This window comes from Anopheles maculipalpis, chromosome 2RL (assembly GCF_943734695.1).
Source record: "Anopheles maculipalpis chromosome 2RL, idAnoMacuDA_375_x, whole genome shotgun sequence".
In the NCBI taxonomy this organism is placed as follows: domain Eukaryota; kingdom Metazoa; phylum Arthropoda; class Insecta; order Diptera; family Culicidae; genus Anopheles; species Anopheles maculipalpis.
In genome coordinates this window covers 26259138-26272359 of record NC_064871.1, presented here as the reverse complement: position 1 = coordinate 26272359, position 13222 = coordinate 26259138, and the positions used below count along the sequence as shown (strand labels likewise).

Below are 13222 nucleotides of genomic sequence, written 5' to 3'. Positions count from 1 at the left end.
CCGGAACAGCAATGGGAAAGTGCGATTACTTTGTCATTTGACCTACTTAATTTCCTAGAAATAATTTGAAAAAGTCTGTATGGAATAATTTGCTATCGTCCTCAGTGTAAACGTTATTTTTAAGTGGCCATTAAAAGGAAATGTACCGTTTTTAGTTATTCGTGAGTTAATTGCTTAAAAAAGAGGCAAAGAACAACTTTCTTATTTTTACCAAACTAGTAAAGTTCTTAAAGAATAGAAAAATGTGTACAAATAAACACACTTAAATGTCTTCATGCTCGAGAAACGTTGAAGAAATTAAAAACAGGTCTCATCAGAAAACAAAAATATCCTAAACTAAATCGCAGTTATTGATCAGTTATTTCGTTTTTCAGCATTCGGCATTCAGGTATTACGAGCATTAATAGATCACTTTCAAGACGATCAATTCAAGATCGTCGGCCGCTGGCACCAAGACCAGTTCCGTAAAAACGTAGGATATGTTAGGAAAGAGAATTGGAAATGAATTGAAATGTGACTTTTTTTATTTATTATTATGTATGAGGGCACGTCACCGTATTGTCAATATAAATGTGACTCTCTGCAATGAAAACCACCTGAAGAGTAAATCCTATAATCCATATTATATGCGAAACCGAAACTTCTCCCAGCAATCACTACCACCAAAATTGCATAGCTTTCATTTTTTTTAAATAGTTCTCCAGAAATTCCAGCATAAATTTGTGTAGGATTTATTATAAAGGAAAGCATTACGGACAGGTCTTTCTTAAATATATAAAAAATATACAATTTTATTTTATACCTTACAAACGGTATCGCAACAAAATTTGATATTTTAAGCATAAATAAATCTCATCCCCTAAAATCGATTATAATCAAGTCCGACTCTTTCGCTTGACTTCAATAATTATCTGATCACACCATGGAGAGCATTTAATTTGAAGCAGTAAATTTCAACCTTAATTAGAAACTAATGCGTAGGTGTCTGTAACTTCTAGCGAACCCTAAATACAACAGCTGCCCATATTTATTATAATGATCTTTATTTTATGAACAAAAAAAAATCTATTGCATCACTGAACCGAACGGTGTTTTCCGTCCTGTCACCCACATCAACAAACAAAACAGCTTTCCCAACAGGCGCCAAAAATAAACCATCGAATATTGCTTGCTGGTACAGATGGGAGCATCGTTGGTAGTATTTGCTTTTGGGTCACAATGCGATGGGGTATGTGAGAGAGGATAGAAGCACAACAACAAAAAAAAAACGTATTTTTTCCGGCGCATCAATTACCACTCGCCGCATAATTAGCGACACGCGACGGTCCTTCGACAGCGGTGGCTTAGTTCACGAAAAACCTTCAAATTTTCCAATAGTAATCATACCATTTTGACAGCCCGTTTAAGCCTTTTATTTTTTTTTTCGTCGTCTATTGACTGGCACGTGGCTGGGACAGGAAAGGTGCATCACATTTTACAGAACAAAAACATGTTGATGGATGCATGAATTTTTCGGGGATGAAAGAAAAATAGACGGTGACTATGGAAACACGTTCATAGAGGCATACGATCCAATTCATTCGAAACAATGTCGTCCGAAAAGCATGTGGTACGGCACAAGAAAGCCTTAGCGAAGGAAAAGCGGATGAAGAGGGTAAAGTTGTCCGGATGCAGAAAAAGGTGGTGGTGGTGGGTTTTTGCGTACATAAAACATCCTTTTCAAACCGGAACCATGGTGCCAATGTTGCTGATGTGCCGCTACTGGTGTGTCACGTTGAGGCGGTGAAGACATAGTACATACGGACATTGTTTACACCGCAGGAAGCCATTGCGACATGGAAAAATGGGAAGACGTTGTTTAGCATGCAACCGGTGTTGGCAGTTTAGCTTGCTAGAATTGTGCCTAGATTGTTGGTACAGAAAAAAAGTAATTTCATGAAGTTTTGCAACGAGTTAAACGTTGTGGGAGTAAATTGAGGAGGCAATTAGGATTTTGAATGCAATTAGGATTTTGAATTTAGGTATTATATTTTTACAGTTCCACAAGATACATGGAGCTAAATGATACGGCTCCCTACAAAATAGCTCTGTCTTTAATAGGGCTGCATAGTTTCCATTGGTTTCCCACAGAAGTAACCAGCAATAAATACCGGCTGAGTAATAATATGTGTACAAATATTCTATTTAATTCACGCCACGATGCAGTTAAACGTTGTGGTACGAACGTTGTTACAAGAAGATTTATGAAGCACCATTTGCACACTTGGAAGCAAATTGAGTAACTGCAAAAGGGTGTATTTTACTTTCGAAAAAAACACTCAAATATCAAGAATTATTTTTTGTGCAAAAAAATCTTTTTAAATTTTAATTCAAGTTTTGTGTTTGATTCCGTTTGTTCCGCCAAGTAACACTATAAGAATAGTTTGTAAAATGTATTCTCAGGGTGTAATTTATTGATTTATTTACGTAAGCATGACTTTCTAGCTAAATGTTTGGACTTTTTGACGATCATTTTAAAAACAACGATGATTTTTTTGTAGGCTTACGATAGTTACAAGCTTTTGATTACTTGCTTGGTCAACATTTAATAGGCTTTAATTTTTAAAATAGAAGCTTCCCTAGCAATCAATGTTGTGCAAAAGAAAAAGGTTATAAATATAAAAACGATTTATTCTGCAAGCAAAGCGTACACAGTGGCGCTCGCACATGGGTACGCGCGACGGTGGTGTGAAAATAAATAATACGATATTTATTTCCCACCCGGCATGCACTCGTTTGCATGCGAACGGTGGTGGACAAGGTGGCTCAATCCTCCCCATTCGATCGTGCACCGTCCCGCTCACCCCCTCACCTCACAACCCCCAATAGGCAGTGGAGGATAATAAATTCCCTTAATGATCAATCGATCAACCGCACAAGTACACATTTGGTGCTGGATGTTTGGGAATTTGTTGGTTTGCTTTTAACGCCCGTTTTTTTTTTTGCGTTTTCAATTTGCGTGAGTTTATTTTATCTTGGTTTAATCGAAACACCACTAGTTAGCGGGTGATAAATGGAACAGAAGTCAAGTTACGCCGGATGGTAGCAGTGGAGCGTTTTTATTTTTGTTGCTGTTGCCGTTGTTGCCTAAAGTTGAATGTTGAAGAAAATCAATCGTGATAATTGAAATCAACCAAAGAGCAATTTATTAAGCGCCGTCCGTTGAATACTAAATTAAACACTCATGTTTTACTGGTTTTGGAGGCGCCAGGGAACTGTTTCATTTAAACGAGCCTGGAAAGAAGCACAAAAAAAAAAAACAGCCGACGTCATCACCCGCTATTGTGACACATAAAGAAGTGCAGCAAACAAACAATTCGATGCACGTTTCGTCGGTGTGCAGCTAATTGGGTTTAATTTATGACCTCTTCGCTGCACATTTGCACACCATTCAGATGCTATATGGAGCGAAATGGGAGATATTAAATAAAAACAAAGTATTTTTGCCCGCTGCTCGGTACAGAAATTAGAATTATTCTTTAAAATATTTTAAACTCCGAAAAATGGAGTTTAATGCTTGAAATATTTACTTTATTTGGTGGTTGAAGTTATGTTTGAGACATATCGATTCTTCTTGCTTGGTTCTAATTAATTGTTCCAATTGCATTTACAATCTTTACTCATTTAATGAGCATTTTTCACTCCTTGCAATACTTGAAAATAAGCTAACTATAGACTACTGTTCTAGTTACGCCAATGGAACACGAAATAATTCCTTAACGAACCAAATGCTTTCTTCTGGTATGCTTTTATCCGGCTCGTAGGAAGGATTATGACACTTCTGTTTATTTTATGTGCTTTGTTGTTGCAAACCACTTCAAACGATGGTTTCTGGAGGGCTTCCGATGTGGTAAGTAAGCAACATTTTCATCGTACTGATTTCTTTTTCTTCAAACCGTCCGCTACCGGATCGATCTGGTCTGATGGTAAGGCAAATAAACGTGAAAATTATTCAACCGGATACTGATGAAGTTTTTACTAGCTGGGGAGGGATAGTGAGAAGTAAAAGGCAGTGGGACAAACTTCCGGTTAATCGTTGTAAGTACAAATGGCGCAATTGCTGATGTTTTATGAGACTATTTTCGTGTTGATCGTGCTGATTTATTTTGGCAATGCAGCTCTTGTACCAAGGAATAACTTTTATGCTGCATTTAGTTTGAATCATTTTTGTTCTTGTAAGCTTAAGCCTAAGATATAAAGGCTCAAAAACTCTCTAAATTACACCTTTGTAATATAAAGTATGATTATTGTGTTCAGGCAGCTTAAAACCTTTAAAGAATATCAGATCTCGTTCATAAAATTATTTATGTTATACTTTAATACAAGACACTTATTTAAATGCATTAGGGCCCTATAAGCAATGCAATAGCTCTCACAGTACATAAGGTAATTTGCCCTGAATGAAGTCCATATTTTGCTTACCAAGATAAAGGCACTCGTCATATGGTTACAGCAAAAACAAAACATGCACACACTTTAGCGCTCTTTTAGTCCGAAAATGGTCTGCTAGCAATTTGCTTCCCCATTTTTCCCGCGCTGCAGTAACGTGTTGCATTTTCTCACGTGGTGGTATACCGTCGTGAAATGTGGACGAACCAGACCGACGCTGCAATGTTGTGTAGTCTGCACCGGGAAGCACGACACGAAGCCAGTGCGTCTCAGCATACATCATGCACCGTTGACATTTGAATAGCTGTTAAAAGGTACATATTTTCAAGCACCGCAACCCGAACCCGGGGAGCCAAGTGGATGAGTGTGGCAAGGCAAATAAATCACTGTCTCACGTAACGCAAATCTTGAGCTTGAGCGGGTGGAATTTGTGTCGCGTTCCTACCATCTTTGGAGGATGGCAAAGGAGATTTCCTTCTTGTGGTGTTGCTACGTTTGGCGTTTTAAGCACCACGGACTACCATTCCGGTTACTCTACTGCCTGATACGACGTTTTCCGTTTGGCAATTGTTCCGGTTTTGGGAGGAATTCACCCTAACAATAGGGTTGTGGTAGGATGTATTCTCGCGATCATCGCTACTTAATATACAGCACACATCATGCTGTGCTAGGTAAATGAAGACGTGAGAGCTAAACGAAGATCATCTTACTTTTTCGAGTGTATCCTTCCCGTAAACAGAAGGTGCATTTTTGGTCACTGGACCAATAAATCATATCGGAATGAAAACCACCCCCGTTTTTGAGGACGTTGACGTTTGCACCAAAAAAATTTGGGTGTCCATTGGTCCACTCCCCCCTTTGCCATTGCCGATTGGTGTTGCGACGCAGCGAGTGAAATGTCATTTCCGCTGGCGTCCCATTTATCTTGGCGTGTGTCTACACCATATTTCAAACATCATCACGTTTGCACCATCTTTTGCCCTTACACCTATGTATTCCTGTCGGTCACAATATTGGACAGCCTATTGCTGTTACGTTGTGCGTAGCTGTGATGTGTGATCGTCTGGAGTGTAGCGAGCAAGATGAGTAATGTTGCACCGGTAAGACTACCGGGGACTTGATTGAAATTGTGCGCTGCATCCATTTCCAGCAATCAGTGCAGGTAAGAGCATTTCATAGGCCGTTGCATATCTTGATTGGTGATGCTGCGCTGAAACGAATAATTTCCGAGAAGCGATCTCGATTATCGAAAAAGTCAGGAAGCGAAAAAAGAAGTGAACCGAGATTGGCGTTGGCGGGATGGTGATTGAAAGATGGTTCGTTAGGTGGGATATTTTTAGCGTCCGGGTGTTTTCCGCGTTGAGAACGTTAAGGCAGAAGATGAGTAGTGTTGATTTATTGTAGTGGAAATGGTAGTGAATACCGACGGTAGATAATACGAACCTCGTGCCCCTGGAAATCTTTCGCACTAATGGATATCGATGCACAAGTTTAGAAGTGCTCAGAAAATGTATCGAATGGAAATTGTTAACGATGGAAGAAGTCTTTTTGGTCGATTTGTTCGACGATCTGGAATTTATTTATTAGCAATCAGAGTTTTGATGTAGTAGAAGTACGGTAGATTAGAATGATTGGAGTAGGTTCCTTTTTAATCAAATTGTATTGTCGAAGAAAAAGGGCCAGTGGCCAAAATTGAAATTATATCTTCTTATTGAATTATGAACGATAAAGTTAACAATGATAAAAAGCTCCAAATATATTTAGTTTAAGATGGCTAAGACCCTGATAGTAGGAAAATGCTGACCAATGAATTGCATATCTTTAGGCTGATAGAGTTCCAAAAGCGACTCACTTGGCGATGCATAAACGATTAGTGGTTAAATTGGATGTAGAATAAAATACAAGCTATCACACCTCAACCCGCTTATCGACCATTCCCATCATGCTCCTGCAAGATTTGTATACGACACGCTCGATTCATGATGTTATTTTGCGGCAATAATTATCCGATATGTGACCCAAATCCTTTGGCACCGGGTGGTCATTTTGTTTTTCTGTCGCTATTGGTTATAGTTTCTTCTGAGAAGTAACGAAGAAATATCACATTAGGATGGGTGTTTTTTCATCTTATCTTTTTCATAGACCATTATAGAAAAGAAAATATTTTAGACGTCAAGATGTCAGCGAAGGAAATGTTTTACCGGCTTGTATTAGCAACGTATCATTAGCGTTCTTATGAAACCTTTTTCACCATTTCACAAGAATCCGAGTATGCAGCACGTGATGTTGGTTGGAAGTAAAACAAATGGTTTTGCAACATTTTTTCTATCCTAACAAGGAACGAGTGTAGTAGAGAGACCGAAATACGAAACCACTACAAAACCTTTACTTACTTATAAGCTTTTATGGCTAGCAAGTTTGTCGTTATTTGTTGGGCGTGTATGCCTGTCATGACGGGGACTTGTAAGGAAATAAAAAATACGTTAAATAACTTTACCAATTGAGCAACGAAATCTGGTCTGATTCATAGCCGATGAAAAGAGAGAGAGAGAGAGAGAGAGAGAAATATCATCCCACAAAGCACGGTCACGTTGCGATGAGTTGTGCAAAAGCTGGTACAATCAAATATGATTAATGGGGAACCGTTGTAGTGGAAGCCCACCCGATCGGTTTTTACTCTGTAGAATGTGGAAGGCTGGTAGCACCATAATATAACAAGCCTCATTTCTTCGTGCTCACGATGTGCTTTGCCTCCGTATGCACCTCCGTGACACACGAAACAATCATTCCAACTGTATACCGGCACTTGGGAAATGTTTCGAGAGAATTTCAATCCAAATTCTGGCACCGCTACATGATGTACCTGCCAGAACAAGCGGGTCCATGCACCGGAAGCGACAGGGAATTACCTTAATAGGAAAATTGATTATAAGTATCAATCAATTCCCGCGTGCACTATGGTGACAGTTACTCAAGTCTTGAACCGTCACGCTCACGGCTTAGGTAGTCGTCGCGTTGCTCAATCTTCATGACGCGTACAAACTGCATTTCTCATGCAGCACGAGTCGCCCAAGCCGTCTCCGACTGGGATCGCTTGCAACGGTCGTATCGGCACTCGTCATCGTACCCCCTCGCCCCGTAGGTCCGAGATCGCGAGACACATGACATATTTTTTGTATGAATTATTCAATCTTCAAAGCAAATCTGTCACGCCGGATCGTTCGACCAAGCATAATCTATGCACTGATCAGCATTTTGGGGGTGTTGAGGTTACAGACTGGGACCATAAATCGACCGGACAAAACCGTTGATTTGGCGTTCGTGAAAAGAAGGGCTCGCAACCGACAGTCGACTTTAGTGGAGTGTGCTGTGGTTTAGATGTTCTTTTACGGTTGGCTGTGTTCGTACACGAAGCAGAGATGAGCAATGGCACTCTGTTGACAGCTGGAACAACTGCATTAGCATTCACGGTCCGTGCATCTGTTTGATGTGTTATGATTGAATGGTAAAAAATAAGAGCTTGTTTTTGTGACCGCCGAAGCACCTTTTGCTGCCAGACAGTGCGGAAAGGCACATCTACATCTACATCTCTTACCATGCACGCCCCTAGCTGGACGAACATGCAAAGCCATTCGAAGCCATATTGCACACCATGTCTAGAAGAAAGGATCAGCGAAGGGCAATGCTTTTCTCACCCGTTCTCGGGTTGAAAATCGGTTCCAAAATCAATGCCCATCTGGGATACAACACAAAAGAAAGAAAGAAAGAAAGAAAAAAAAAACTGTAGCTCAAGTTACTTGTGGAAGAAGGGCCACAAAGCTTTTTTTGTGGTTGTGCGGCTATAACAATCCATTTATCACGAGAAAGGAAAAACGTCCCTTCGGATATGGGTTAAGCAGGCCTGAGACAGGTTGAGCCCGATTATTTACCCATGCTTATTTAATGGCTGCATGTTATATTTCCTCTCGTTCTCGTTTCCTAGCATGTTTCGTTTCGCTTCTTACTACCAAATTAAAGCATTGCGGGCTGAGAAAGCATTATAATGACCTGTGTCTGTTTGAAAAACGATTGACTAAATGTTGGACAAATAAACGAAGAACTGAGTGTGTCACTTGATTTGTGCCAATGACAGCTTTAATGACGTTTTTTGATAATTAATTGTGTTTCTATTCCTCTGAAATTTTCTACTCGATGTTGGTTGTTTGAGGAACAAATAGTAATTGAAGACGTTCGATCTATTACAAAGTTTTGGAAGAGTTGCCAGTAATTTCGCTATCAATACGGTATTTGCACATTTATGCTGCGCTGTGTATTAACTAGAGTTTGATTTTTTTTTAATTTGAAACTTATCTGCTTACTACATCTAAGTGGAATCTCGATTTTCATGTAAAAGATTCATCCTCGTTATTGGTCTTTTGCTTTACGCAGTACAGAAGACAGAAATTCTCTTCATCTTCGTGGAAAGACTTGGCAAAAATCCGGTCAAACTTCTGTCCGATGCTCAAATATTTTAACTCATTTCTTTGAACAGTTATAGCCTTCGAATTAACGATGGTGAATTATTTCATTGCATGCAATATGATGGCCGTAAGGATAATTATTTATCCATTAAATGTCACATTGATATTTAATTTTGGTTTTTCTCTTTGATTTGTTCCCCATTTGACATTTGTGCTAAGCTAGTTTCTTAAGTATCTTATCATTATGTAATAAGAAATAAGATCAATTAAGGCTGAATGTAGTATATGGAACCATAGTATGTGCAACAACTAGCAAATAACGGACATTTTCGAAGGTAGTAAGCGTAAAGCACAAGTTTCTTTTTAGCAAATTTTTATGTTTTACCGGCGAAAAACTGTTCAGAAGCAGATGAGTGCGAAAAGAGAAGTTCATGCTTTTGGTATGAAAATAAAATAACTTACCGTCTTTCAACGTTCCGCATTGGTTCCCTGAATGTGTGCACATTTTTGTCGATACCTGTACGCCCCAAACGCATGGGTGCTTGGGGCCCGGAGAAGTGTGTTTTAATTGCCTTTGACATTGTTCGTCCCTCGATAATCTTGGTATGCAGCCGACGCCTGGGAAGAAATTGGCCGTCTCACTCAATTCTACCAATTCACCAATAAGTGCAAAGCCTGATCGGAACATAAAAGCGGCCGCATGGCAGGTTCCGTATCTGGTCCCGGTAAAGGAATTGGGAATGTCTTTCCCGTTTCAAACCTCTCCAGGAAGACACAAAAGAGAGAGAGAGAGAGAGAGAGAGAGAGAGAGAGAGAGAGAGAGAGAGAGAGAGAGAGAGAGAGAAAGAGCTAGGTGGTAGGAAGGGGAGAAGGCGAAAGGTTGGTTCACGACTTGTTGGCCACGAATTTCGCCGTCACCGACGGTGAAGCCGAATCAGTGTCAAGATCGTGAAGGTGACGATAATTGCTTTATTGGCGGAACAAATGCCACGGACCTGTGTGGAATGGCCAGCTGGTTTTTGGAGGATGGTGAAACTTATGCCAAAAACAGCATAAAATATCTGTTCCCGGTCTGTATGGCATTCCGATTGTTGCTGGGCAAGATGGAACGAATCATGAACGATTTCATTCGCTTGTTCCACTTACATTGTGTGTCTTGTGTGTGGGCTTTTTATCATCTTTTCCCTGTTGGTGTTAGTACGTATGTTATGCCGTGTTCATCCTCTTCGGCTAAACACTCCATGCGCCATCGTTTCCTGTTCCGCTCATCAAAGCCGCTTGCATCGCGCTGTCCGCGCGCTGCATGAAGCACATAAATAAACATTTAGCCGTGTAAGGCCCTACTCCCATTCAGCGGGAAGCCCAGTCCCTTCATATGCTGTGCCGTATCATGTTTTTATGGTTGATGAATTTGTTTCAGTTTAACGATTGTTTTTCGTTCCTCTCGCAATCGCGATGAAGCTACCGAGATTGAGGAACCTTTCATGCGGTCGTCAACGCGACGCAGTACACGGGACCATCGTAAATCTTGCAGGCTCCGTTAACCCGGCCGTGTTGCCGGGCTAGTGGCGCAGTATGCTCGTGTCTCAAACGAAAGAAAAAAGATGGCATTAAATTAATGTACGAATTATGTAAACGGTGTCGATCACCTCCGGTGACGGTGGCAAAAGCGGAAGCATTCGTAAGGCCTCACAAGCCTAAAGGGCCCGTAAGTCGAGGTCAAAGGACGAACCGTCGCCCACACAGAACCCCCAAAGAGGTGTTTTTTTTTCTACAACGATTGAGAGATTGTTGTGGTAACATGAAAAGTGAAAGAAAAACCTGAAAAAGGAAGCGACCGCTTCGATCGAACGCTGATCGCTTGTCAGAACCCCTCAATCTGTTGTTTTGTTTTTAAACGCTCCGATACGAATTCCCACACATCTTTATGCATGTTTCCCCGTTTGCCAATGTGTCAAAGTTTTTGCTTAAGCCGGTTCGTCACCTAAGGCGCCTTTCCGCGCCAGCACGGTCCAGGCGCGATTAATCTCGCTCGACAGATGAATGGGGCTGGGACGGTATTGATTTATGGGCACGATTTGAACTAAATGCTGGCGTTGGTTAGGCCACGGTCAGGTAGAGCGTGCTGACAAGGAAATGAAACTGAATTTGGAAAGTTAATTTGTTTGTTGATGGTACGCGAACGGTGTTCAATATTCGTTTTACGCATAATAGTGCATAAAAAGATATGTCCAGTAGCGAGGAGTTAATCAATCTCTTCGATACCTGAGAATCAATATCAATTTGTGTGGCCATACTGTTGCTGCGGGGTCGATATCAAATTAAAAATTCATTTTCAGTAAATCATTGCCCGTTAAATTTTAATCAGGTGACATAATTGCTTATTTTATACATGGAAATGTCATTGATGGGTAGGAAAAATAATTGTGATTCACGGTGATAGTCAATTGATTGGATAATGATAGTCTTACTGTGTGTTATGATTAAAAGCTTTTAAATGTGCACTAATGCTCATGATAAAAATTGTATTCGAGTCTATGATTATATTGTTCTCATTCCACGATGCAACTGGACTATTCTATTGGACAGTGCTAAATGTTTAACGATCAGCAATACAGCCAGGCCGTTGTAAAGAAATGTAATGTTTAATCGTGACAGATGGACACTTCTTAGCAAGTAACCGTAGCTCTGATTATTAAAGTAAATTTGGTAATTAAACATTTATAACAATTATTAAATAGGCTAGCTGCAGAATGTTGTTGATTATCATTTTGTACTTAATCACACGAACGTATTTCCATCCACTTCTGATAAAAATAGACACTGCAGAACAACTCAATTAGGAAAGTGGTTTCCTCTTTATCGTGCTGGTAGGCTAAATTTAGACTTTACACAATGTCGTCCAAACTGTAAACTGCAGGGCGACAAGTAATTAAGCACTTACTGTAATGAGCTTTAGTGTCCGAAAGTAATTTGTTTGTAAAGCCTTCTGGTTTCATTCGGTTTTTGCTCCCTCTTCAGCGACTACCAGCCACCATCAAAACTTTTGTAAATGTGTACACAGCAACAACATAACGTCCGGGAATGTTTGCGTAGAGCTTCCGTCGCCCACCACTTTAAAACACTTGCCATATAAAAAACAGTTGCCCACCGACTACTGACCCACGGGAAGTATGGGGCCATAGTTTATGGGTCGTTAAAATTTACAACCACCATAAACAAAAATCTGGATGATCGCTAATCCGTCGTCTGGAATCAAAACCGGTAATTACGGCCGGTAGCGAACTAACTTTCAAAGCTGCGGTCCCTGCTACTGGAGTTTGGTCGGTGCAGATGGTCAGGAAGTAATAGCGGAACTTGGCCGATTGAAGTTTCAGAAATTGATTCCAGTCCGTGAAAGCTTTTAAGTTTTGATGTTGATTTTTTTTCTGTCCTTCTATTGGTCTTTCTCTCTCTCTCTCTCTCTCTCTCTCTCTCTCACTCTCCTCTTCTCTTCTACTTTTTTCGCTGTTAATATAATTGATTTCATTTGAACGTGACATCCGATCAATCTTCCGGGTCGGGTGAACGAGTAGTGAGGGGGATTGATCAAAGTATTACCGCATATATGCTGTATAAGTTTTTTGATGAATTTAATTCAAAACCCTTTTATACCGTTGACCGAAAAGGTACGATGAACTATATACATTAGCGGAATGATAGTATGAGTACCAAAAAAAAAAGAAACAAAATGATTGATCAGGCTTTTACTTCTCTTGGAAGCCCCTTCATGTCAAATGTGATTGAATGGCAGATCAAAAGCGTTGAAAAACGAATCAATTTCATTGCCCAGACTGTTCGTTAGGGAACCAAACAGATGCTTCAAATTTAACTAAAATTTATTCAATTTATTTACCTTAGAAAATGGACTCTGGAATTAATTGTAGCCTTTTTATTTATTTTCCATTGCAGAATATTGTGAATATTGCTGAACAATTTTGGGATGAAGATTAAACGAACAAAGATAACGTTTTCGTTCTCATCAAACGACAGTGTGAAGAAAGCGCAAAAAAAGAAACAATTTCGTGTAACAGTGCGATATCTAGTGAATTCTTTCAACGGACACATTGAGTCACTGCGTCTTGCACTGCGAAACATTGCAGAATTATCTCTTCCTTGCGATCAACCCTCCACCCAACTTACCCGCGATTCTCATTAGCGAGTGCCGGTGTTTACATTCATCCGGGGGACGCCAGCAGGCGGCACCATAGGGTAGGTGTCTAAGGCAATGCAACGATGGGCACCACTGCGCCGGTCGACGATGCAAAGTGTGACACCGAAACCAACAGTGACGA

General features: G+C 40.3%; 2 protein-coding genes across 2 annotated transcripts in view; both read left to right on the top strand.

The window, feature by feature from the left end:
- LOC126558678 (pancreas transcription factor 1 subunit alpha) overlaps positions 1-13222 on the top strand; it is a 396742-nt gene that overhangs the window by 60851 nt on the left and 322669 nt on the right. The window lies entirely within an intron of this gene.
- LOC126558880 (uncharacterized) overlaps positions 1-13222 on the top strand; it is a 204381-nt gene that overhangs the window by 51711 nt on the left and 139448 nt on the right. The gene's annotated exons all lie outside the window — the stretch shown is intronic.